The 26520-nt window shown below is 41.1% G+C and overlaps 1 protein-coding gene across 7 annotated transcripts in view; it reads left to right on the plus strand.

Annotated features, from left to right (window-relative positions):
- The first annotated feature begins 360 nt into the window (after positions 1 to 360).
- Positions 361 to 26520, plus strand: part of Mrap2 (melanocortin 2 receptor accessory protein 2) — a 51599-nt gene continuing 25439 nt past the window's right edge. Inside the window, exons 1-4 of one of the 7 annotated variants that reach the window (XM_063233169.1) lie at positions 379 to 516; positions 751 to 829; positions 21871 to 21980; positions 22492 to 22541. The gene's annotated coding sequence lies outside the window, so the exon portion shown is untranslated. Of the gene's footprint in view, positions 567 to 750; positions 830 to 4117; positions 4510 to 21870; positions 21981 to 22491; positions 22542 to 26520 lie in introns of all 7 variants that reach the window. The other 6 variants (XM_005005943.4, XM_063233173.1, XM_063233171.1 and 3 more) reach the window with 6 other exon arrangements.

The raw sequence follows: 26520 nt of genomic DNA on the forward strand, positions 1-26520 counted from the left end.
GGTGCTCTGTGGATAGGAGGAGGCCCTGAGCTGAGCTTCCTGGTACCCAGCGTCTTATGGAGGACGCAGACCTTCCTGAACTTGAACCCAATGCTGAGGATTTTTAAGAGGCTCAAACCACGCTGCTCTCCATTCCTTCTTTGAGTTCAGAGTTGGCCTGAGCAACCAAAACCCACTGCAAAGCCAAAGAAGAGTTAAAAACAAAAAACAAACAGGATTCTTTTGCCTCTCCTTTGCAGCAGGCTCTGACCCAACGCAAGGAGCAGCGAGCCTGTAAGGGTTTTCTGGGCTCTCCCGCAGGCTGCCCGCGCCCCGCCGGCGCTGGGAGGCGCCTCCCTCCAGCTCGTGGTCCCCGCTGCGCCCCGCCCCGCCCCCTGTCGGCGCGCGCGTGTCCGTGTCCGTGTCCGTGTCCGCAGCGCGCTGCGCTCGGCGGCCGGAGCGGTCTGGGCGGCGAGCGCGGCCACCGGGCCTGGGAGCTGGGACCCGGCGGAGCCGCGCGCCAGGCTGCGCCAGCCGGTAACCCGGGGCGGGACGGGGCGCCCGGGCCCAGCAGAGCCGGGGTGCGGGTGTGTGCAGGGGCCACGGCGGTGGGCTTTCCGTTTCTGGTTTTGTTTTGTTTTGCAGTTTGGCAGGTGAAGGGTAGAGAGGAGAATGGGCTGCAGAAGGGGGTGGGAGGGTAGGAACAGGGTTTGGGGGTGCCCAGGGGAGAGCACGGGAAGACAGGGAACTCAAGTTTGAACCTTCCTGCAGCCTGCAGAGAGCCTCCGAGAGAGCTGGGAGCTTAGGCGCCCGGCCAGGGTGGGCTTCCTGCACCACCCCTTGCTGGCAGGTGAGAAAATTTTCCTGCCCGCGGTGCCCTGGGGCTCAGCGCCCCGAGAAACACCTTATGCTTGGCCCAGGCGAGCGCCTCGTCGGTGGGTAGGGTTTCCCCAGTGATCCCTGCGTGGGTCATCCTGCTGAGGAGAGGGTATTGTGACAGGCACCCTAGAACAGCCAAAGCATTTATAAAACAAAAACGGAAGAAAACAGTCACCTTGTATAGGTGTGAGAGATGAGAACAAAGCCTTCCTTTTCTCTGAAATGATCCGAGGAGGACCATCTCCTCAAAGTAGCCTCATTGGAAATCTGTTTTTCAGGCTTTATGGTTTCCACAGCATTTCAGATGACCCAGACGCTCAGATTATCACACTCGATTAAATCTGAAAACAGTGAAACAGTCAGTGATGTTTTCAAAGCAAAAGGAGGAATGTGGCCATGCCACTTCAGTGAAGAGAGGGAACTTCTATACATAAATTAATCGTTAGGGGGCCAAAGATTTAGCTCACTTACCTGGCAGGCTTGAAGTCTGGAGTCTGATTCCTGGTACCCTCCCCCACATTAATTCTCAGGAAAGCCCCAAAGGTAATAGCAGCATTTCCAGTGTGCAAGTGAAGATATTAAGGTTGAGATAATTGGTAGATTTTACCATTTGACTCCCGCACCCCCCTCCTCCCCTGGTTAACAGTGGGAAGAGGGTTCTGCAAACTAGGACTGTGAGTCTGGTTGAGGACTAGGAAGATCAGGTGAGTATATCACCCAAAACAGGTGCTGGGCAGAGGCCTGAACCTTCGAGGATGAGGTGGGGGTGATCAGAGGCCCCGGCCGCTGTGTGCCTCGGCTGTGAAGAGGGAGATTACTGGTGATATGGTAAGGGGTGATATCCACAGAGGGCAGGGTCAGGTAGAGTTGCTGCCCCTCCTTTCAAAAATGAGAGCGGTTGATTGCCTGAATACCTGTAAGAAGATCTGGAAGCTTGAAATACCTACATTGTGGTCCTGGTGACAGGCTCCCTAAAACAGTGAAAGTTTTTATAAAACAAAATGGAACAAAAAGTCAACCTTGTATAGGTGTGAGAGATGAGAACAAAGCCAGCAGAGTTGAGAATTGAATTAGAAGACTTTTCAAAAGAGAGAAACATTGAGTTCTGGCAATATTCCAGAACAATTGGTTTTTTCCACAACAAAAGCTCAAAACCAACCAGGAAAACCTTTGCAACAATTTTTGCCAGACAACTTCTTTTCCTTTTCTGTCAATCTGCTAGACTGTAGACTGCAGCATGCTTTGTCTACTGTCCTCATATGTGAGTTAAGACTCATTAAGGTAATGAAACCAGTTTAGTGAGTCATATTTTAAAACATAAAACTCCATACAAAACATCAGAATCCGCTGCATGAGTGAGGATATTGTTTGTGAACTCTGCATGCATGCATGTAGGAGCCTGTGTTGTCTACCTTGCTGCCTTTACGTACCTAACCTTGGCTACCTCCATTACAGTGGCAGTAATTGTCTACCTTGCAAATGACATTAACTGGGCCTCTGCAGAGTAAACTTCTCTCTCTTTCTGTGGGTCTCCAGATGCTGTTGTATTTCACCAATGAGAGTTTTGTGAAATGGCCATGAAATGACCACTGAATTCCTCCTTTTTGACTTTCTAATGTCTTTAGGATGACTGTACCTTGGCTAGGTGTCCCTAACACACCGTCCCCTTTGATCCTTGTGGCAAGATGACTGTTATATCCATTTTACAACAGAGGTCCCCCAAACCAGAGATCCACAGATAAATCAGAGTCACTGACCCTTCCCATTAATAGACAAGATGAAGTGTGTCTGTCTTTGCAGGGGCATTTAGGGACTTCCTTGCTATAGCTAAGAATAAGGAGGGGAGAGGGTGGCTCTGTCCCTAACCTTATATTTTGTGTCACTCACCAAAATAAAGACATAAAAGAGACATCAGTCAGAGTTGCAGTAAGGGTAAATCTAGAAGGATAAGCTTTGAGGCCCGTGTTATCATGTCTGGACAAGAGAATCTAATACTGGAGTGTTTGGCTCCCAATGGAGTTAAAGGTCTATTTCTGCACTCAGGTCAAAGAGTCAGTTTAAACAGTAAAAGATAAAGCAGCCCCACTGAGCATCAGTTCATGTAAAAAAAAAAATCTGGAATTTCAGTAGCTCACCAGCTCTGAATGAACCAGTATGGGAAGCAGCTGCTCAGGAGCCCAGCGGATTTCATTGATAAAGTCTGGCCTTCCTTACTAACACTTTGTTGGGCTTTTTGGTTGTCAGGCATAGTCAGGAGTGTTTACAACTTGAAATCAGCCCTGTGACAGCCCCCTAAGGAGGAAATAGAATTATCACCATTCCCATTTAATGGATGAAGAAACTAAGGGAGAACGAAATAACTTCCCTGTGGTCACGTAGCTAATAAATAATAGAGATGAAATTAGAACCTGGGCCCAGGCCACCACCATCTACTCCCTCCCTATGATGTTTGGATCAAAAAAACACAGAGTCCACTCTACTCCCTAATTAATTCTGGGCACTATATTTATAACAGACAGGACCACCTTCAAGCTATCCATGGTAAAGTGGCCTGGACAACAAGGGTCTAGAATTAGGCCAAATGAAGAACAAGGAGAATTAAAGCTGGCAGAGAGTAACCTTGGCCAGATTCTAGAAACCAGTCCTTGATATCTGAATAGCAGGAGGCAGGTTTGTTCCAAGTAGTGGAATTAGGACCAGAAATCAAGCTAGGTCTTTTAGAATTGCGGAGAGTTAAGAGTCACCACTGGGTGTGTGCATGTGTGTTGAATTTGATGTCCCTGAGAGCCCGCATAATGTTCAAATTACCCACTTTTATTAGAAATAAGAGTAAAAGTGAACTTTAATTGGAAATTGTCTGTCCTAAACATTTGTGCACGTGTGTGTGATATAACAGAGTACTAAGTTACATTTTTGACTAAGGCATTCTTTGAAGTTCTGTGGATTTCCAAAGGAAAATGCTAGTCTATGGAGTAGAAATGTCAGCATAGATATTTGAGAACATTTTGGAAACTTGTGAATCCATTGGCCACTTGAAAAATCTGAGCGGTGAGGCTTGGGATGTCCCTCAGTGGTAGGGGTGAAGCGTAGCACGCAAAGGCAGGTTTCAGTCTTTAGTCCTGTGGAGGGAGGTGCCTGAGGGTTGTTGGGAAAATGTCTTGAAAGACGTTTGTTGGCACTTTATCACAAGCCTAGTGCTAGTGGTAGGACTTTTAAAGGATAATTAATTGAGGTGTACATGTGTTTCCTGCCTGCACAGGGCTCATTAGGTGGCATAGGCAGCTGCATCACCTGCTTTCCCTAAGTTTCATGGGCAAAGCATACCTGAGGATTTCTTGGAGGCCTGCGTGAGGCCACCTAGTGGGGAGAGCTGGGTAAAAATGAGGCTCCTGCAGCAGCTGGTTTCCAGAAATCCAGAAGCAGCAGAAGGAAGGAAAGCCAGCAGAAGGCAGGTGAGCACCACTCAGACATTCACAGAGTGTGCAGACACCAAATTGGGGCCTGTTTCCTGCCTTGATCTGGAAAGGGTGAGAGACTGGCCAGCAGGAGATTGGATGATGGAGAAAAAAGAAGCTAGCCCTCCCCACCCCCAGCAGGAGGCGGCTTGAAGCAGGACCCTGCAGGATAGCGCAGATGTCCTCTTACAACCAGGTCAGTTCCTTGCTTCTTCAAAACTGGACAGTTTAATTCTTTTTGGTCTCTTAAGTAGTTGTATAAATAGTTATGGAATCTGCTCCAGTATCCCCTTGGATACATTTGAAGAGATTATGGAAAGCAAAAATAAAATAAAACTTTGATCAGCCCCTAACAGCTATACCAGTTTAGAGTATGGGCTAGTTATGCTTGGATAAAAATAATAAATAGTTGCAAGCTATTTGTCTGATGTTATATTTACTTCTGACAAATAAAGACTGAGAGGCAGAAGTGGTTAGAAAAGAAAACATTTGCCTCATGTGCAAAGAAGTACTGTTTCAGAATACTGGTTCAAATAAAATCACAGAAGTAATTAACGGAAACAACTCTCTCACAAAAGTACCAGAATCACAGTATACATTAGCTTGTTGCTCATGGTTGAACTTTCTTGCATGATTTAATTTTCCCCAAACTCATGAATTGTATTCAGATATTAGCATAGCAAACAATCAAGGATTTTTTTCTTTTTTAAAGGTGTATGGCGTGTTCAAGTTTGTTTTTTTTGAAACCAACTTCAAGATTGGATGATCATACTGCTTTAAATTGGCTTATGTTAGAAAGCAGAATAACTTTTTTTTTCTTGATTAAAGCATAAAAAGTGCTTACTTGTGTCTGAAAAGAGGGGGGAAGTTTGTTTTTACTTATTTTTCTTCACAAACAATTCTTCACTATAATATTTTGAGATGTGAGACAAAAAAGCAGAAACTGAGAATTCTTTATCAAACGCTATACTTGTGGATGTTTATTAAATTACATTTAATTAATTACTTTTTTTGGTAGTGAGGATCGAACTCAACTTCACACTTGCCAGGCAGGCGCTTATGCCACTGAGTTAACTTGCAGATGTTTAAAGTCCAGCCTACTCATGGATGTTTAAAATCTAGGTTTAATTGTTGCTTGTGTTTCTGTTATCAAAACTTGTGTCATTTTGCCTGACTAGAGAACACTGGAAAAATTTCATAAGCCTTCAAGTCTAAATAATTTACAAGTGCCAAATAATTATTCTCTACAAAGGGCATTTGTTTGGTAACAGCAAAAGCAACAGTTGTAAGAAGACAGATCAGCCTGGATGGTAGATCTTAAGGGCTTACTAAGCGTTGCCTGGTCAGTAGTCACCAACCTTTATGGCACTAGGAAACAGGTTCATGGAAAACAATTTCCCCATGGTTGGGTTTTTAAAAAAAATGATTTGTATGTATTCAAGGTTCATATTAGGTTTGAGGTCCTAGGACAGTAATGGTGAACTTTATTTTTAAAGAAAAAGTTTAATATAATAAGTTATTCATGATAAAAGGCCTAGGACTAATAGGTATGAATAATGGGAAATAAAAAGAACTTTAAAGAAAATAGGAGTAGCAGATAAATTATAGTATATGATATGATATCACATCTTATTGAAATAGGGGGAAGAAATCTCCCAATCTACTAGATGTCCAGTATGAGTTTGTGTTCTCTAAAATCAAAGAATGAATTTTTAGGAATGATAGAGGTTAAGAGCAGAATATATTTATTGAGAGAAAGAAAGCTTCTGCCTAAGAGACAGAAGGAATCCTGAATGGGTTGTCGAGGACCCTGCCTTTTCTAGGAATTTGATAGAGCAAAACTACAAAGTGAGGCAGGTCTAAGGTGGGGAAAAACAGGAAATTTCAAGGTGGGGTAGAACCATGAAGTGGAATGGAACCATGGTCAGCCAATAAGATCATGAGTATAATTGCTCAGGTAGAAGTGATTAAACCAGGATCAGATGGGAAAGTGAGTAATGTAGCAAGTGGCCATGAATGCAGAACACAGCCTTTCCCTGTAGGAGGCTGGGTTAGTGGCTCCTTCTGGCTTCCTTAAGGTGATGGATACCTCCTTAGAGTATCTGTCCCTGATGGTTATCCTTAGGAAGTATGTTGGTGCATTTGTTTTTTCTTTTGCGATCTGGCCCGCAGCAGGAAGTATCTCTCTCCCCAACATTGCAAGATACCTAATCATTTGCACTGCTCCCTTCAAGGGCCAATCCCTGTCTGACTGCCCATAATATTTCTATCTAACTTATCTGCCCATAACATTACCCTCTCTAAAGAAGTACTCCAAACTAAGAGGGAGTAATGGAGATGACTGATCTGGCTTCTTCTGGCTGAAAAGGTCCTAGTTGTTGATCAGTAGTCAGAGGTACTCTACAGAGGGTCTATCTAAAGGTCCTTAATAGACACCAGGCATTTTCAGCTTGGCTGGCGCACAGCTTTAAGTCTGGAGAAGACAAAGGCAAAGAAATAAGTAGGTATGGGCCAAGTGATAGAATCAACAGGATAATTACGAGTGCAGTCAGCAAAGATTTTTACCAAGAGGAGCTAGGAATGGCTTCCTATAAGGTTAAGGACAAGGTCCAGGGAATTTTAGAGTCTGATGTGTCATTGATTTGTTATCTAATAATATCTTGAGTAGCTATTGAGATACTAGCAGAGGAATCAGGATTGTACATACAACATTTAGTTTTCATAATTGTACAAGTACCCCCTATTGTTAGAATGTCTAATGCCATCCAATTTTGGAGGGTGACTTATCTTACTTATTTAATTTTTTATTTAGGAGAGGGAGAGAACAGTTGTGTCATTTAAGGCCTGTTTAGTATAGTTAGTTAAGGTCTCATTATGTATCATATAACTCTCTGGACAAAATCTGATGGATCCTAGTAAAAGAATCTAAAAGGAATCTAGCATATGTTACTGGTTTTATCTGTACGATGCCTTAGGATTTGACATCCTCTAGGAAAGAACAAATATTCTGAGATATTAGAACATGTATGATCAAAGCATGAGCATTAGAGCTGACAGGTAAGTTTAGAAACTGTTTTTGTTATTAAAGGATAGCAATTGTAACCCACTGGCTCATAGGCCCCTTTATTAATGAAGTCTGACATGTTGTCTAAGTCCCTTTAGTTTTAGTTATAACTAAATTTTTATGACATATGAGAACAAGATTAATATATTATTTAGACCAGTGAAAAACTCTTCTTAAGCTTTTTACATGAGCAGCAATATGCACTGCATTTTTAAAAACCAGTCTCAGCATCATTTTGGTTAGTTGGCAACTTGGAGATAGATATAGATATATAGATAATAGATATAATACAATTTTTTTACAGTATCTAGACAGGATAAAATCTCTCCAGGATGAGAACTAGGCTTTTAGGTATAACTCAAATGAATGAGGGAAGAGAAAGTTATGCTAGTTACAGTTTAAGCAAGATTTTTTTGGGGGGTGTCTTTTGTGTTGCTTAGAAGGAAGGCCAGAGTTGTGAAGGGAAAGAGGGGTGTGCCAGTGTCCAGCGATTGGCTGTTTTTTCCCCTCTAATCATGATTACTCAGGGCTTGTTCTGGGGATGACAGAAAAAAATAGCAGTCTAGCCGGAGGGAGGAAGAAGAGTGCCCAAGGTCTTGCTAGACCACCTGGGAATACAAATGTGAACTCTGGGGCTTCTGCTCAGGGTGCAGTCTTGCTTCCAGTGGCAGCCTTTGCAGTCAGAGCATAGATGGGGGGGGGGCTCTCATGCAGTCCCTCTTGAGGTCACCTGGCTTTCCACAGCAGTGGCAGCTGAGCCTAGTCTTTGAGCTCTTCTTGGTGGTGAGAAAGTCAGATTTAAGCTCTATTTCTTGTTTTTAGGGCTGCAGCAAAGGCAGCTACTTTTGGGTCTGTTTGTTTTCTCTCTTTGGCTTTCTGCCAGTTCCGATTATAGATTACTAAAGAGGCAATTTTAACTAAAGTATCAAATGAAATACCTGGAACAAAAATCTATCTTTTGTACCTTTTCTGATATCTGAGGCTTACTGGGTAATAAACTTTAAGAATAAATTAGGATCTAGGACACATGTTTTATCAATGCCTTTTGTAAACAATCTAAGAAGTCAAAAGGGTGTCCTTTTAGCTGATAATTTAAAGTTGAATGGTTTAATTCTAATTCTTCTTAGACCTTCAAGAACATATGTCTAAAAAATGTCTGTAAATGTTTCCTATTCCAATCTCCTGTCTAGTTGCTAGGCGGGTCTTCAATAGGGACTGCTTGCGATCCATTTGTAATTGGTAGTCTCCCCTGGCTATTTGTCTTCTGGCCTTCTAAAACTAGTAACATGACATTCATCTCCAAATGCAGCAGTAGCTTTTAATGCTGTTTGTCTCTCACTAGAAGTCAGTTTTGATTTAAGAGTAACATTACATCTTTCCAGCCTAGCTTATAAGTCTAAGTCCTCTAAAGATATTGATATACTTGTGGTCATCTGAATATTTTCTTAGTTCTAGCTTGATTTGTTTTAAGTCACTGAGAGAAAGAGACTTATGAATGGGGTAGTCTCAGATGGATTATAATTATACTTTGAGCATAAATAAGAATTATTTCTTAATAATGTAAAAAAAAAGTTTGAACCTAAAAGACATCTGACCATTCTCTTTTTCACAGTATGGTTTTAGTTGTATTCCATTTTGGCTCTGGGGTGTAGGTAGGCCACATACATGTGTAGAGAAATATCACATGGCTCTTTTTCAACACATAAGGGTTGAGTATCTTCCAGTGCTTAAGAATGCATTTCAAAAAAGTAAGAGATTTTGATATTGAGCTACCCAGTCTGCACTTAAAATGCAACATGTAACAGTTGAACATCTTTCAGTGCTTAAAAATGTATTCCAAAAGAGTAAGAGAGTTTGACACTGAGCTACTCATGTCTATGCAAAAAGAAATAATTTGGGCATCCCCTCTTTATTTGATTTTATACTCTCAAGGCATGCCTTGAGTAGATTCCACTCTAGGACAGTTGGATGCCATCTGGAGAGAGAAAAGGCAAAATTCAACCAGCCTAACCACTCCCAAACTGTTGTGCAATTTTGTCTTCCTAGGTAGGTTGTGAACTTTGTTTCCATAAGACATTTATAAGCACAAGTTATAATTGATCTTTATTGTGACAGGAATGGTTACAGAAGGAAACGTGACTCTGTAATAAACTATTGCGTTTCTTCATTGGAAAGGGACATATGTGAAAAGGTGATTTGGAGACAGACACAAGCAACAATTGACCTGGGGAAATCTGCCGTGGGCGCTAGGGCAAAGAAGTCCCCAAGACACTTGTGTTGCCCATCTAATCACCTTGGCAATCCTGCCAAGCACCAGGACATGACTATGTTTTACTTAAATTTTTTAATCCTTAAAGTTCACAAGAAAAACTTGTATTTATCATCTAGCTATTCCATTTTACATGTTAGTAAAGGCGCATCAGTCTTCTATGCACACATAAAAGGCTGATTGAAAATTTTTTTATTCTCTTAGTTAACATTTGTAAGGCACAAAATGCAAATCATTCCCCTATTCGCTGCTGTGAAATTTAAATAATTATCGCAAGCTGCCTCAGCCTAATTTCCCAAAGGAGAGGCAGTCTAAGTAGTTTTAGAATCGCCTGAAAAGCTTGGGAAAAATTTCTGTTTTACTATCTGAGATACGTAAGTAGATAAATGAGATAATTTGGTAGCCAGTTTCCACCAAGGAACCTTTTCTACCAGAGTAGCCCTGGCCATGACCCCTCAGTGGTTCTATTTCTATTGGTCCACACAACCAGAGGGCAGTGTCCAGAAAGGAATCCAGTTGTTTGTCTGGTCACAATTCCATTAGCCATTGACTTCAGTGGGGTTCACCAAAGGGATGCTTTAAGAGTGGCGGTTCTAAGAGCATTTAACTCTTAGCAGAGTAACTACTGTTTGTAAAAATTCTATAAGGGATAGTTAAATGCCTGAGCAGGACCATTATCTAGTGCTTTATAAGGTTTTAAAGTCCATACTTATTACTGACATATTTTCTTATATACATAAATGAAAGAGCTTCCTTTACACTAAATGTGTTTTGCCCCATAATTGTGGTGCTTTTAGAAATAAATTCTGATTTCACCCAGCAGTCAGTTCTTCCCACTGTGCCTTAGATTCAGTCACCTAAAGGAGACTTGCCCAGAACACTAAGCCAGAACATGGCTTTTATGTGTGTTCTCCTGTATGAAATTCCAGTGTCTCATCTGACCCCGAGATGGGGTATATGGCCCTCATCTAAGATGATTTCCCTGTCTTTGGCATTAGCAAACATGCATTTTCTATGGGCTTAATTTAGTAGGAGGAAAAGGTTGGAACAGTGTAGAGTTCTTTTCTTTCTAATTTTGCATGCTTCTAAAAAGGAAAGTTTAAAGTGGTAGAAAAAGGTTAGAAATTCAGAGAAAGGAAACTGAAGCAGAACAGGCTTGACATTTCTTCTAGTGTATAGAAGTATATCAGAGCCAGTGTGTCGAGTGAAACCTCACCTCCAAGTCTTAAGAACATCCACTGACCTAGTGTCTTTTAAATGGTGGAAGGAGTCTCATGTTTCATTATATAGACATGTATATTTTCTAAGTCTGACATAGATTTTTTATTAAAGAAGACACATTTTACAGAAGTTTATATTAAAGGGGCATTCTAATGTTACTGTCTGTAACACCATTGTCCAAATAAAGTCAACAAGTATTACCAGTAAATTTAGTAACTAGTTCAAATGCAACATGTATAAGAACAAAATAGGAATAAAAACTGTCCCACTGAGTACTATAATCTTATAACCTTCTCATGTTTTAACTTAGATTTATCATTTTAATAATACTATATGAGACAAAGCATAAGAATTATAAGCAATAAGCAAAGACCTAACAAAATTTGAAACATAAAAATTTGTTACCTAAATGAGTCCCAGTGCAAAGTCCATGAAATAAAAGCAAACTTTTACCTCTATCCAATGATTTCAATGGAAGACTCCCAAATGATATAGGGGAAAGAAACTCTCAACCTGCTAGATGTCCAGTATGAGTTTGCATTCTCTAAAGTCAAAGAATAAATTCTAGAAACAATGGAGGTTAAGAGCAGAATAGATTTATTGAGAGAAAGAAAGCTTCTGTCTGAGAAAGAGACAGAAGGGATCTTGAGGGGGTTGTCCTGATGGTGAACTTTTTAGAGACAGTGCCCAAGTTGCAATCTAAAATCCACTTATTTACTGTGAAATACCACCACCATGATTAGACCTGAATGCTGAGGTTTTAGGTTAGAAAATGTAACTCACATATTAACATTTTTTTGTCCTAAAAGAAAAACAAATAACATGCGTGCCATAGCTTCGTCATCACTGCCCTGGAAGAATCTAGTGCAGTCCCTGATGCGTCCGGAGATGGTGCCCAGGTGGTCGTGCTGGTGATGGGACAGACTGTGAATGCTATTAATTTGACATAGATAGTATCCTAGGTTTACATGTAAAACTGATGCTATGGGAAGATGAACAAAGTATGTTTGGAGACTTGGGGTTCTGTTTGGCATCCTCAGACCTAACAAGGTGAGGAACCCGCTTTTAGCTCTTTACTTTACCATGCTCCTCTGTGACTGTCTTCTGGCTGGACCTTCCCTGGAAATTTGGAGTTCCCAGTTGGCCTGCTCCATCCGGGTCTCTGTCATCAGTCATCTTACTGAGGTGTCTGTGGGTGGGCTTGGAACAGAAATTAGACAGGCATCCAGGTTTCAGACCCCAAACCAAGGAGGTCAAGATGGCCATTAAAATTCTGAGGTTTCTTGTTGCTCATCTTAAGCTGTTAAATAAATCAATGCTTGAATTTATATTTCTGTGGCACAGAGATGGGAAGACTAGTTCTATCTATCTATCTATCTATCTATCTCGTTATTTTTTCTTTTTTGCTTGTCAAAAGAATGGTTTTGTTCAGGGCTATGAAGAATGGCCTGTACTTCTTGGAGACAAACCACAAGTGAGAAATACAAGGCAGGCTTATTGGAAAACCATCCTCACAGTGCTTTAAGATATGGTGTTATTCTCCAAGGTCTTACTGTGTTGCATGTTTCAAAAATTCCACTAATTAAATTTTTAAAGGTATAAAGTTTCCTAGTAGTATAAAGATGATCTAATTTGAAAAATTTCATTCACCTGACCATGATGTTTTAGAGTAGCGTCTATATCAATCAGTATGAAAGTTCAGTGAAATATAGTCTGATCCAGGAGTCTAATTTATATTGTCTTGTTATTAAAATGAGAGACTCATGTAATCTATGTCATGGGATGTGAGAGAAGAGAGAGGCCTTCATTGGCTGAAATCCTTGGGTCAGACTCTGTGAAAGAGGTGATGACAGACTCCTAGCCTCAAGGGAAGGCAGGAATCTGGAGAGAAGGGAGGAGAAATCACCTGCCAGGCAGAAGAGGGTGGATGAGCACAGCCTCAGAGGACCAGCTCTGCAGGTGCCCATCCTAGATGCCTGTACTGTAGTGAACCTGTGTCATTTAATGACCTCAGTGCACCTGTTGTCTGTGTGGTCAGACTTGTGTTGTTCCTTAACCTTCTATCTGTCTCTGTCTTTGCATGGGAGCACGTGTGTGTGTGTGTGTGTGTGTGTGTGTGTGTGTGTGTGTGTGAGTGTGTTGGAGATGGTGAAGTTCAGTGGCATAGTGAGTGAATCCAAACATGAGCCTGAATAGTTGGAGGGTACAGGTCTTTGATTTTTGTCTCCACTAAATTTTTCTTAGTTTGTAGGGAGCTGTTGAAACTGGAAATTGACCACACCTGTGGGAACCAGCCAGCCAGGTCTGAAAACAAAGACTGTGTTGTTTTGTTTAAATGGTCCCCCAAAGCCTCATGCAGTCATGGAAGCAGCTGAATCTAGCATTTGTTATTGGTCTGTTGTTTAGCGGTGGGATTGGTGGTGTGAGTGCTGCACCCAACCAGGGTCATGTAGCCTGCATACAACATAAGGGAGAGAAAGGGACATGCCTCCCCCGCCTTTTTTTTTCTCTCTTTTCTCTTTTGTCACTTGCAGCTGCCATGAATAACTGCCCCTTAGCAATACCATCCTTCCTTGGAGCCAGCTGAATATGGACTGAAACACCCAAAACTGTAAGCTAGTAACCTTCCTTCATTTTGGGTGTCAGCTATTTTGTCTCAGCAACAAGAGAAAATCAACCAAGACAGACCACCCAAGGAGAGCTCCAGCCCCATTTCTCTGTGGCCATCCCACCAGTCCACAATCATCAAGATAGTTTTTAATCAAGATCCACAAAAGAAAAGTAAATACAAGAATGAAGCATCCAACAAACCATTCCATGTACATTTGTGGTTCTTGAGAATTTGCTTTCCCCATGTCTAACAACTGATAAAATGAATACATGACTTTCCCTTTTGTTTCTTGTAAGCCAATTTTTCCTTTTGACTTCCCTTAAACCTGCTTCTCTCTTTGGCATCTCTCAAGCCTACTTCTCTGTCTTTGACATCTCTCAAGAATATTTTTCTGTCTTTGGCTTCTCCCAAGCCTGTTTGTCTCTTTGGCTTTTCCTGAACCCGTTTCTCTCTCTCACTGTGGCTTCTTTTTATCTCTCTAGGCCTAGTGGACTCATTTCTCTATGCTCCAAGTTTTATACCTGATGATGTCAATATCAATTCACTCCAGTGATGAATATTAACTACACCAATTCACTTCTCTCCTCTGTTGCAAGAAGTGTCCCTGTTGTGGGAAGATTCCCAAGCCAAACCAAACTGAAAAGAAGACTGTTTTCACTGAGGAGATAAGAAGCCAGCTTTTAATCTTTACACTGGCAGACAGTTTAATCTTCATGCCAGTGAACTGCTGTGGGATAATTCCACAGAGGCAATAACACAGGGTTTACAGAGAGCTTAGTTTATATAGAATTTATACAGAAGTGGGAGGTACAAAGCAAATGACAAAACATTACATAATTGGTTACGTGCATTGAGTCATATATTGACAGGTGGGCTAGTCTTAAACAGATTTGTTGAAACAAAGGAATTGTTTATCATAATATAGAAACATTCTGGGAACAAGGGGAGGAGACCCTTACAGAGTGAGCATGGTTAAAGGAATTACTATAATACAAAAACATTCTAGGTTAAGGACCCTTACAGGGTGTCTTTGACTAGCCCAGGGCGCATTAAGGTATAGAGGATTACTCTGGCTCAGTGCTTATCAGAGATATGTAACTGGGCTTTAGACACTTCCAAGGTTAACTGAATTCAGCAGAAACAGCAGGACAGAAACTTGGTCCGATTCCTTTAACTGATCATGAAATACTATAAGTCTGGTATTTTATAAATGTGTTCTTACATTATAAATGTGTCCCAACATCTCCTCCCCCTCTGTCTCTTACCCCATTTGCTGATCAGGTGCCATATGCTGTGACCAGAGCCTTTTGGGGTTCCTGGAATGAAGGACCATAAGAGGATGAGAAAAATAAAGAAAAGACAAAAGCTGTGGTCAGATGGAAACTCTCTTCATGGGAGGAAAGAACCACCCCCTCTGTAGGGGCATTTATTCATACATTTAGCAACTTAATGTCACACGACACACCTAGTAACCTGGGTATAGGGCAAACTAAGGGCCTGATTTTTGGGACCCAGAATGACTGTCTCTGAGGCTCACCCTGACAGTCTTTGTTCTTGGACCCAGCTGGCCAGCTCCCGCAGGTGGGGTCAATTTCCAGCTTTAGCAGCTCCCTACATTAGTTGAGTTCATATTATAGTGTTTAAAATATCCTTGTTGATAAGAATCAATCCATACTAACTTTAGCATGTTCAAAACCAGTGCCCTTTCTCTTTAAAGGGAATGTTTGAGAACTTAATAAATGCACTTGTCAAAGATGGCATGTAGTGAGATGGATTTGTGGTATTTTCAAAGTGGTTTTCAAAAATGTATTTGCTGTTTAGTCACAGCAAAAGTGGTTTGGATCACATCAGTTTTAGTGCACTTTCTCGTCCAGTTTAATTCAGTTAAATGACAGTTTAATTTCTAATTGAAATTTAATTTATCAAAATGAACATTGTTTACCTAAAATTAATTTCATCATCCATATAAATTTACTAGTGCTGTCCCAATAAAATACCACTTAACAGAAATTAATTTTCTCACAGTTCTGGGGCCTGGAAGTTCAAGAGCAAGTGGCTGGTAGGGCTGGTTTCCCCCGAGGGAGAATCTGTGCCAAGCCTCATTTTGCAAATGGCCACACAACTGCCACTCTGCACAGGGTGGTCCCTCTGTGGTGCACCCTGTACCTCTCTCTGTGTCCTAATCTTTTACAAAGATCTCAGTCAGATTAGTTCAGGGCCCACCCTAATGGCCACATTTTAATTTAATTACTTCTTTAACAGCCTTTTCTCCAAGTACAGTATAATCACATTCCAGTACTAAGAGTTAGGGCTTCTATGATACTGTATGAAGGGAAGAAAATTCAACCTACCATATATCCCGTCTTTCTGTCTGTCTCTCTGTCTGTCTATCTATCTATCTATCTATCTGTCTATCTATCTATCTATCTATCTATCTATCTTTCCATACATCCACCTGTAACCGGATAAGGTGGTGCATACCTGTACTCTTGGATGGGTGAGGCAGGAGGATCTCTGTGAGTTCAAAGCCAGCCTGAGGTACATAGTGAGTTTAAGGTCAGCCTGGTAGATAAAGCAAGACTCTGTCTCAAAAAAAATCTGTATCTATATATACATGTGCATGTGCACATATGTTCATAAGTACACATCCATAATTTTCACAAAAGATGTATATGGAGTCAGTGACATGTGGAAAGGCATTTGGGATTTATTTAGTTACAGAATAGTAGTCCTGGAGGGAATGTCATGATATCCCTGTTAGTCCTTTATTTTCAGAGGAGGTGAGCGTTTCTACTGTCAGAGGCACCATCATGTGAATGTAGTGGGCAGAGTCAATGTTGTGGAGATCCACATGTAAGTGCCTGGCTGCTGTGATGATGTTGATGTCAGCTAAAACTCCTCTGGGAGATGGCTGCCTTCATTGTGAAATGGATCTCTCCCAATGGCAGGGTGCCTAAGATGACATTTTATTATTTTATTTTTTGACAATAGGAAATCCACAATCATTACTATGTTACATATTATTTATCCTCCAAATTGTTGCCCAGATTACTAGCCCCAGGTCTGCAAAGTCAATCACACAACACAAATGTCAGGTTACTTCCCTACTCAGTTACTATCATCTTAGTCTGCGTTGTGCCCGGTTGCTCTCCGTGGGCTAGTGGGGGAGGTGGAGACAGCTCCCTTGCTGGTTCCCCTTGGCCAACAGGGCCTCCACTGGCACACAGAGGGGCTGCATGGCTTCCCCATCCAGCAGGGCTGTTGCCTCTGGGTTTCTTATTTTTGCTAACTTCCTGAATTATTTCTCTCCATGGGTTTCAAGTCTCAGTTCAGATCCTTCTTTCCTGTGTCTGTGGGACCCACTTCTCTCCTCGTCTTCTACTTCATGTTGCTGTGTTCCAGAGTCTGGACACCAAAACTTAGGTTCTTTCCCTGCTGCTCACCACTCCACCATTTTCCCGAAAGTCTTGCCTTGGATTTTATAAAGCTCCTGTCTGAAGTAGAAGGCAGCCCAAGACCAACCCTTGAAGCTGCAGGATCGCGTTAATCCAATAATGTCTGCACAAATCACAGTTCTCAGGCCGCAGCTTTTCCTTTTACCCCTACGGACCGTCAATCTGGAGTTTGCCCAGTTAGCTCCGAGGGGCTTCCTCAGCTTCTTGCGGGCAGCCTTTGCTTCTCGTGGTCTGTTTGTTCCTAGATGACATTTTAGGTAGGGAATGGTAATTATTCACAAGAGTTGCTTTAAAAATTTTTTTTTCCTTACTTGACAAAATAAAAATGTTGTCAACCCAGGTTTGCAAAATCCAGCTGGTCTCCAGAAAACATTTCCAGAACTAGGCCAGTTTAGTGAGGTAAAGCATTAGGAAGCCACTAACTTTAAAATGTTATCACTGAGAAGAACCTAAGAGCTTAGTTTAACTTTTTTTCTTATTTTAAAGTAATACAAGTAAAATGAAAATATAAAAAACATTCTTCAATGAAGAAATAAAACAAATTTTGTAACAAAACAATAAGAGAATAACAATGGTTAATATACTGTGCATCATGATTTTAGAAGAGTGGTCCAAATGGTGCTCTGAGTATAAGTCAAACAAAAAGTGTGTCTCTATAAGAGAAAACAAAAGGACAAAACTTTCCTTTTAATTAGCAAAAGAAACTACTAGTATAAATGAAACAGATTAGTATTTATCTTAAAATGGTTTTGAAATGATAGAAGAGATAATTTGGGGAGTTATTTGAACTTATCCCTGTTTCCTATTATCTACTATTTTGCTCACTCTCCAGCATGCTTTCTCTCTCGCTTTCTCTCTCTCTCTCTCTCTCTCTCTCTCTCTATATATATATATATATATATATATGTAAGAAAATGTATATATGGATACATATCATATAAGAAAAATCTATATATACACACATATATATGTATGTATATATAATGGCATGTAAGAAAAATCATGCAACATTCAAGCTTGTGTCAGGCTTATTTAACTTAACCTTGTGTCCTCCAGTTGCACCCATTAGCCTACGAATGCCTCCTTTCTTTTTCTTTATAGCAGGGTGGTATAAGGAAATGAGCAGAAAAGGAATCTTTCTATATTGTTGGTAAGAATGTAAACTACAATAACAACTATGAAAATTAGAGTGGAGAATCCTCAAAAAGTTAAAAGAAAAACCCAGAAATTCCGTTTGATGTAGCCATCTCCCTTTTTATCATCCCAAACGAGTTAAAGCTGGCATATTACAAGGATACATGCAGACCCGTGTTTATAGCAGCACAATGCATAATAGCTAAATCTTGGAAGCAGCCTATGTGCCATCAACAGATGAATGGATGAAGAAAATGTGGTATTTGTACACAATAGAGTTTAGAATAATTTGTACCAAGAGTTCTCCTGAAATGAGCTGGGCTGATGCCCATGAGGAAAACAAAAGGTGAGATTTGCAAAAAAGAGAATTTGAGAAGCAGTCATGTGTTTTCAGCACAGACAATTCCAGCTTTCTTGACTGTCCTGCTTCGAGTAGTATGTATTCCCAGGCTGACTGGATCTCCAGAAGTTTTTCATTATCTCAAACTGAAACTTTGTTTACATCATACAATAAATTCTCTTTGCCTCATTCTTCCCAGCCTCTCACGTCACTATTTTGCTTTCTACCTCTAACAATCTGACTATTCCAAGCACCTCAGATAAGTGGAACAATGTAATCCTTGTCCCTTTGTGTCAGGCTTATGTCACTTAGCATGATGTTTTCAAAGTTCATCCATATTACAGGATTTCAGTCTTTTCCAAGGATTAATAATATCCTACTAGATTTGTATACCAATGTTGTTTATCCATTTATTCTAAGTGGACATTTGGGATGTTTCTACTTTTGGCTGTTGTAAATAATGCTGCTATTATATGAGTGTACAAGTATCTTTTTGAGTCCTTCCTTTTGGTTCTTTTGGGTACATTTTCAGAAGTGAAGTTGCTGGGTCACATAGTACTTCTGTGTTCAAGCTGAGGTCCCCTAGACTGTCTTCATAAAGTTGCTACACCAAGAAACCCAACGTTCATTTACCCACATCCTTGCTGGCATTTGCTTTTTTCTGATTTTTGAAAATAGCCCTCCTGATGGGTTTGAAGTGTTATCTCCTCATGAAGCATTGCTTTATGGTGCTGGTTCTTTGACTTTAGTCATTTTAAACATCCTCCCTCAGGAATAAAGCAAAAATAAACTGTCACAGAAACCTGGCAACCCTGACTGTCAAGGAGTTGTTGGCTTGGAGTTCTACTTGTGTGCTTAACAGGCCTAGAATTTTAAAGAGCAGATAAAGAAAACAAGGAAAGAAGCAGGAGCTGAGCTATGATTTTTCTGTGATTTAGGCCCCCCACTGTGTGGTGAAAACAAGATACTGATACTCAGATACAAGACAAGTGGCGTGATGACACATGTAGTACAGGGGTAGGTGTTTCCCAACACCCTTATGCTGATTCCACACTCCCCAGATAACCTTCTGACCTTAAATTTTGTTCTGACACCATCTAAAACATGTGCCCTATTGCTTGGCTATTGTATTTCTTACTGTAATTCAACAGATGGATGTTCTAGTTGTGTCTTTATGCTTGGGCAACATGGGCAATGAGACTCAATCTGTAAAAGTCTTCTCACATCTGGAAAACCAAAACTTCAGCTCGCTGGACCTGCAGGCCAAGGTGTGGTGACTCCTCACCTGGCTGGGGACACTGTGTCTGCAATCCCCATGAGCATCTCAGCCCATCCCCTGTCCTAAGAACACTTCCCAAGAGGAGGTTTTATAACGGCTTTCAGGAATTTTATCCCTTTATGGGCACTATTAGAATGGAGACTGCTGCTAGTCTTGGGTTCTGGCTTGAGAGGGAGAAATAGAAAATGATAATTTGGTGATTTATTAATTTCATATCTGCTATGACCAAGCCTTGTACAGTGACTTAGTCTGTTCATGCTGCTAAAATAAAATATCTCAGACTGATAATTTATGGCTCACGGTTTTGGAAACCCAATGTCAAGGCACCAGCAGATTCAGTGTCTGGTTAAGCATATCTGCTGCATAGGTGGCACCTTGTTGCTCTGTCTCTACATGGTGGATGGGGAGGTCACTGGAGCTTCCTTTGCAAGGGCACTAATTATATACATGAAATTTGCACTCTCATGACATAATCACCTTCTAAAGAGCCCAATCTCAATATAAGCATATGGGATACCAGGTTCCAACACAGTGGTATCTCAGCCCCCCAGCTTAACTCATTCCATGATTCTGAAGGAAGATGGCCATGTTTGTGTTTGTGCAGGGAAGACGGCTGTGGTCATGTTTGTCATCCAATACACAGCTCATGAACAGAAGCAAAATTTTGCCTTTCTGTTTGTGAATTGAATTGTTCCTGAAAAGAAGAGCTTGTGCACTGAAGTACCACTGCATATGAATTTTGGGGGTTATCAACACTGAAACTATAGTATGTAGTTGCTGGGAATCCATCAAGGATCACAGCAGAGGATGTCTCTGCCTAAATGGTACTTACTGAAAAACAGGCCAAAGGAAATGAGAAGCGTGTGGGAGAGCTGGTTAATGCAGTCTTCTCCAAGCCTTTAATATGATATATTAGAAGATCTGTTACCATCTTCAACAATATTTCCAAAACTCAAGGACAGTTATCATGTCCCAATACCTAAGAAATCAAGTAATTAACATTTTTTAGATTGAGCTTTGAAATACTAAAGAGCCAGGCAACTCCAACTTGAAAAATTACCTTTTAACCTATTTACTACTACATAGTTGCACGAGGTATGACCAAGGGAATTGATTTATGAGGTTCAGATGGCTTGTCCTCCTTAAGCCACTAGTGGATGAAAGAAAGATGTCCACTTTGGAGTCTCAGGAAGGCTCCAAACTCCTCAAACTAATTAGTCAGTTAACTGAACTACTTAGAGCCGGTAACCACTAATTAGAGGAGAGAAAAATCTACATCCTGCTAAAGAATTTGCTAACTTAAAATAGATTCACAGAAATGAGGTAAACTAAATTTGGCCTGGGGAGGGGGGTCTCCACATTTGAGTCCTTATGGAAGGAACTGCTACCTGACCTAATGGAGAGCCTAATTTAGAAATCTACTACTGTAACAAATAGCTGAGACTCAGTCAGTCACAGCAGCTGAGTAAATGTCAATTCAGTTATTTGCAGGCAGCTAACTGATTCGAATGAGACCAAATACTGACCTGTCCTGTAGTCAGCTGGCTTAGTACCTCACTTCTCTTTTTCTGTTTCAATTTTTCTTTTTTGTTAGTACATATTTGCAGTGCATAATGATTACTTTCATCTTGAGGACTTGGTTCATGTATATAATGCATCTTAATTTTTTTGTCCCCTTCTATCATCCTTCTTTCTCTTTCTTGATTCCCTTCCTTTTTGTAAAAGTTCTATCTCCCTATTTCCTATTATGTATCTTTTATTTTCCTCTTTATATTTTGGGTTTCTGATATGTGATTTTTAAAGAATTTTTTTTGTCTTTTTGAGAGATGATCTCACTATGCAATTCAGGCTGGCCTTGAGCTCACTTTGCAGCCCATGGTGGTCTCAAACTTGCAATGATCCTCCTGCCTCAGCCTCCCAAATGCTTGGATTACAGGCACATGCCACACTTGGCCTATGGTGGTCTACGAGGTGGTATGTGAGCTTGTGTGTCTAATTTATTTCACTTAATTTCATGGTCTCTTTTGGACCTCACATCTGCTTTTTGTCCATACTGCCTACCCCTGCTGTACGCTGGAGTGTTTAGAAGCTGCCCTGGCTTTCAGAGCTGAGTCACAAATCATGCTTAGCTCAGTTAAAGTTCTGTGAAGTTAACTTACCTGAGGTTTTTCTTTTTAACAAAAGGAATCCACAGACTTGGGAGTGAAGGTGGCAAGTGTAAGTAGGAGATGGACATTCACATGGGATCTGTAACGGTGACAATGTGAACTGGGGACAGAGATCCATCACGTAATGTAAGTACTGGCCTGGGAGGAGACCATGTGGACCCTCACTCAGGAGGTCATTCAGGGAGGTCACGATTGCTTGCCTTAAGGAGATGCTGGCTCTGGTCTAAGTAGGAGCCAGACTTATAACATCAGAGTCTTCTGTTCTTCGTGTGCAACCATTTACTTAAACTCTAGTAAGCTGCATGCACAGGCAGTTCTGACTCATGTGCCTGGTCAGGCCTCTCTGAAATGAAGGAATTAAGCTGCTGAAGTTTTGCCCCGAGGCCGAGGGCCAACAAGTAGAGCTTGGTGAGACTTTGGTTTCTCACGTGTCTTTGCTGGAAAGGTGGTAAGTCAAGAGGTGACTTCTCGCTGTCTTGCTAACTTTCAATAGCTGCTCATGCCCTCAGAGTTAACATAAACATAATATTATGGAAGCCATTATGTATTTACTACAGGCTTGTTTTGAGGTTCTTTATTGAATTCATTGTTTTGTTTTTATTGTTGTTATTCTCTACTGTTCTGTTTGTTTCTGCAGATACTGAAGGTGGCATCTGCAGCTAATTTGAAAACAACAAAGGCATTGTGGTAACTATTGTTGATTTCATAATGTTTGGAAGTCCTGTATCACTTATTCTGTTTTATTCTGATTGATTTTATTGTTTTATTTTCTTTGTTTTTTTTTCTTCTTTAAAATAAAATTTTTTAAAAAAGAGGCAACTTCTCTGTGTAGTGCTAGGGACAGTTCCTGAAGGAGACTTTAAAATCCGGGCTGGAACTGAGGTTGGTGGTCCTAGTGGTAAGCCTGTAGAGAGGAAAAGAGAGAGAGAGAGAGAGAATGAGAGAGAGAAAGAGGAAGAGTCATTGCAATCAGGAATTTTGATCTCAAGTCTGAATGGGCCATTAGGTCTTCCTCTGTACAAGCTGGTCATTGTGGGTCTGCGGATCCGTCGCATTGGCAGGAGCTTCTCAGAATGCCTTTCTGGCCACACCACTGTGTGTGCGTGCGTGTGTGTGTGTGTGTGTGTGTGTGTGTGTACATGTGAATACATGCTCGTTCTTCAATGTTTCTGGCTACCACTTGGACCTTTCCTTAACGTGTTAATGCCATGGCTGAGTTGGTAATCACTTGCAGATCTTTTCTGCTGGAGTTTACCCCTAACACAGAAATGAAGGTTGTCCTACTCCACAGCAACAGCCTCCGTAGTGAGCATATCATCTTTCAATGACTTGAGAAGACCCTTTATTCACTCTGCATCTTTATTCATGTTCACATCTGTGTACCTCAGGGCAATGGAGAAGAGACTGCTTTTGTATGTGAGATGGGAGAGTGCTCAGGCGTGGTAGGAGAACGTGGGTTGGAGGAAACAGTGTTGGAATTGGGGTGGGAGGAAGGGTGGTGGTTTGGGAAAGATCTCGGTCTTAGGTCTGCTAGTCAACCTTCCACTTCTGGGATTTGCAGCCCCCAAAGCCTCCCTCGGTAGGTTGGCTTGGCTTAAACTACCCTGTGCATATTTAGGAAAGGTAACTTTCCTTTCAAGTGCTGCTTTCAGATGTAAAATTAAGTTTTATTATTGCTTTTTGTTAGCAACAGTACTTGTGGCTTCTCAAAAGAGCAATTTCTCTCTCTGCTGCTGCTCCAGGAAGCTCATTTATGATGTTTCCTGCCAAAGAAGTTATTTAATGATTCTAATATAGAAAAATCTGGCATTGAGGACATCTTAGTGGGAGTGCACGCCATGCTTAGGAGCAGCAGGGCACAGAAGCAGCTGCCTGCAGAACCCCAGTGTTTCCTGTTTGTTGAGCTCAGAGAGCAGCTGCCAGCTTTCAGCACCCGTTGAGTGAGCCTTGGTGTCAGACCACCCTCCCTGCTCCTGCGCCAGAGCTGCTAGATGCACTTTACTGTGATGAGAATATCAGACTCTGGAGGATGCTACCCAGACATGTGGGCAGTTTCTATCTAGTTTGTGTTTCAGCAGAGCTCAGAGAGGCAACCCTTGGTATCGATAATGGGTATGATACAAAATACTGCCTCACCATAGCCTCTGCTTGTGGTTTGTCTTCAGGCATCTGATGCCTTAGCTGACTAACTCGAGGCTTATATGAAAGAATATTGCCTTATGACTTTTGAAAAGGCACTAGATGCCTGTTTTAAAGAAGAGGCCAGAAGTTCAGTCCTCCAAATCTACCTTTGGGATGTAAGAACTTGAAAGCAACAGCCAGGAAGATATAGAAGCCCTTCCTTTTATCTGAAGGCTAGCAAAATGGCAGGTGCCTGGGGAGAAGAGAGTTAATATTCTAGTCTACATTTCTCTAGGACCTTAGCGGGAGGGGGAGTGGTCCTGATATTTACTCTTTCTGTCTCCATTTATTTGCCAGAACTTTGCACGTCCCTCAATGTGGCTGTCCACTTTCGGAAAATTGGCACATGGGTCTTTCGGCCCTTTTTGTAGTATAATTTGATAATATAACCTGAAATGATTTAGTTAGATGAAAGAGAATAGTATGCAGAAGAGAATAAGGAGAAATGAAAAAGAGTTCTTGGTATGGTAGGAAGGTGGTCAGTGTTGCCTCACAGCTGACTCTGACACAAACATACTTTATTCTCCTGTCCCTAGCTGGCCCTGTTACTGCTGCTTTCTGACCTGACAGAACAGCAGAAAGCTCTGCAGGTCCTGTGAACCTTGGTAGCCACGGGGTGGGGTCACTGCTGTGTCTGAATGCGAGGAGTGGGGAAAGCAGCTTTGGTGTCTGAGTTGTGCTGTTGGTCGGGAGGATAGAAAATGCTCCTGGGCTTGATTATGTTTGTTTATGTACTTTGCACTATTTTTTTTTCTGCACAAAGCCTACTGCCTCTTCTTGTGCTTGTTATTTCATTGGCATTAACACTGATTCCCAACACAAACGATATGATCATGCTAGACTTCACCCTATTTTCCCTTAAAAAAGGATTATCAATTTAGACTTGATCTTATTTTCCATTCAAATAAAATTCATAATCCATAAACATGGTAGAGTTCCATGAATCCCAGGATGTAAATGTTGATCTTATGGCTTTTAAACACTCTGATCAACACATTTTCATTATAACTTTATTCACAAAGATCAAATAACCACATGGCAAATTTGATAGGAATTGGCTAACTGGGGAGTTGGTACCAAGTATCTGGCCAGTTTTTAAATCAGATTAAAATTTTTTTTAAATTAAAAATTCTTTAGTGGGTATATAGCAGAGGTTAGCAAACTTTTTTGTAAAAGACTAGAAAGTATTTTATATTTTTTCAGCCACCCCATCTTTGTTGGAATTACTGGTCTTTGGTATTGTAATGCTAAAGAAGCCATAAAAATACAAATGGAAGACTCTGTTGCAATGAAGCCTTTATATAAATTAAATTTCATATAATTTCCAGTGTCACAAGATACTGTCCTTCCTCCCATCCTCCACCCCAGTACCGGGATTGAACTTGGAGCCTTTACCAGGCCTTTTAAAATTTTGAGGCAGAGTCTTGCAGTCACTAAATTTCCCAGGCAGGACTTGAATTTTCTATCCTCCGGCCTCAGCCTTCTAGAGTGCTAGGATTACAGGTGTGCACCACCACACTCAGCTTTTTCCTATGTTTAGAAACATAAACATCCTTCTCTTGCAGGTTATACATGAACACAGGAATGATGTTAATTGTGGCATTAACTTGAATAAGAAACATGGTTTTTTCATGTGGATTAGTTTAACACGGTTCTAGTGTGTCTGGATGATTGACTGACTAAAGAAGGAAGATCCACCCAGAGTTAATTAATAGTGTTGCAGCTGGGATGGAATAAAGAGAGAAAAAAGAAAGAAATCTCTCTTCTGCTTCTTTGGAAGAGCTCTAGTCTTTGCCATTGCCTTTGGGTATCCATCATCAGTCTTCCAATGCAGACCCTTCAGCTAATGTACTTGCATGAGACTAAGCAGTAAACTCCGGGCCTTTCACTTTGGCTGTGTCCTCCAGCTCTCCAGCACGCAGACAGCTTTTATATTCTTCCATACCTGACTCTGCAGGTGACTGTTGTAAACCTGCCTTGTAAAGTCTTTATATTCTTTATATATATTCTGTTCCTCTAGTGGATCCTAATTGACTCAATGGGCAGTGATCTGGGTTTGCCAGCCTCTGACCTAAAAGACAGGAATACTCAGGGAAAGAAGCGGGGGTTAGTGTGGGGCTGGCAGGAAAAATATTCAGGCAGGAAGGGAAAGCCTGTATGCAGAGAATAAAGAAGTATTTCAGGAACCTCCGTAAGAGCATTATAACATGAAAATATATGAAGCCCAATGACTGATGGAAGAGGAGAAAACAGGACATTTTAAGGATTTTGATTCCTTAGAGCAGTGGAAAACTACTAAAAGTGGTTTTAAAGAACTGATGAGTGCTCTGTCTTTGAAAAACAATGGGCTAATGTTTGGAGAGTAGATCACAGTAGATCACAGAGGTATGAATGAAACCAGATCTTGAACCATCTTTTCTTCTGTGTTTCCTTTTCCCCCATTTCATACTTTAGTAATCAAGATCTGTCCTGAAAAGTTGACTCC

This window comes from Cavia porcellus, unplaced genomic scaffold (genome assembly GCF_034190915.1).
Source record: "Cavia porcellus strain 051 isolate PalLab524CR breed Dunkin Hartley unplaced genomic scaffold, mCavPor4.1 scaffold_22, whole genome shotgun sequence".
NCBI classification, from domain to species: Eukaryota; Metazoa; Chordata; class Mammalia; order Rodentia; family Caviidae; genus Cavia; species Cavia porcellus.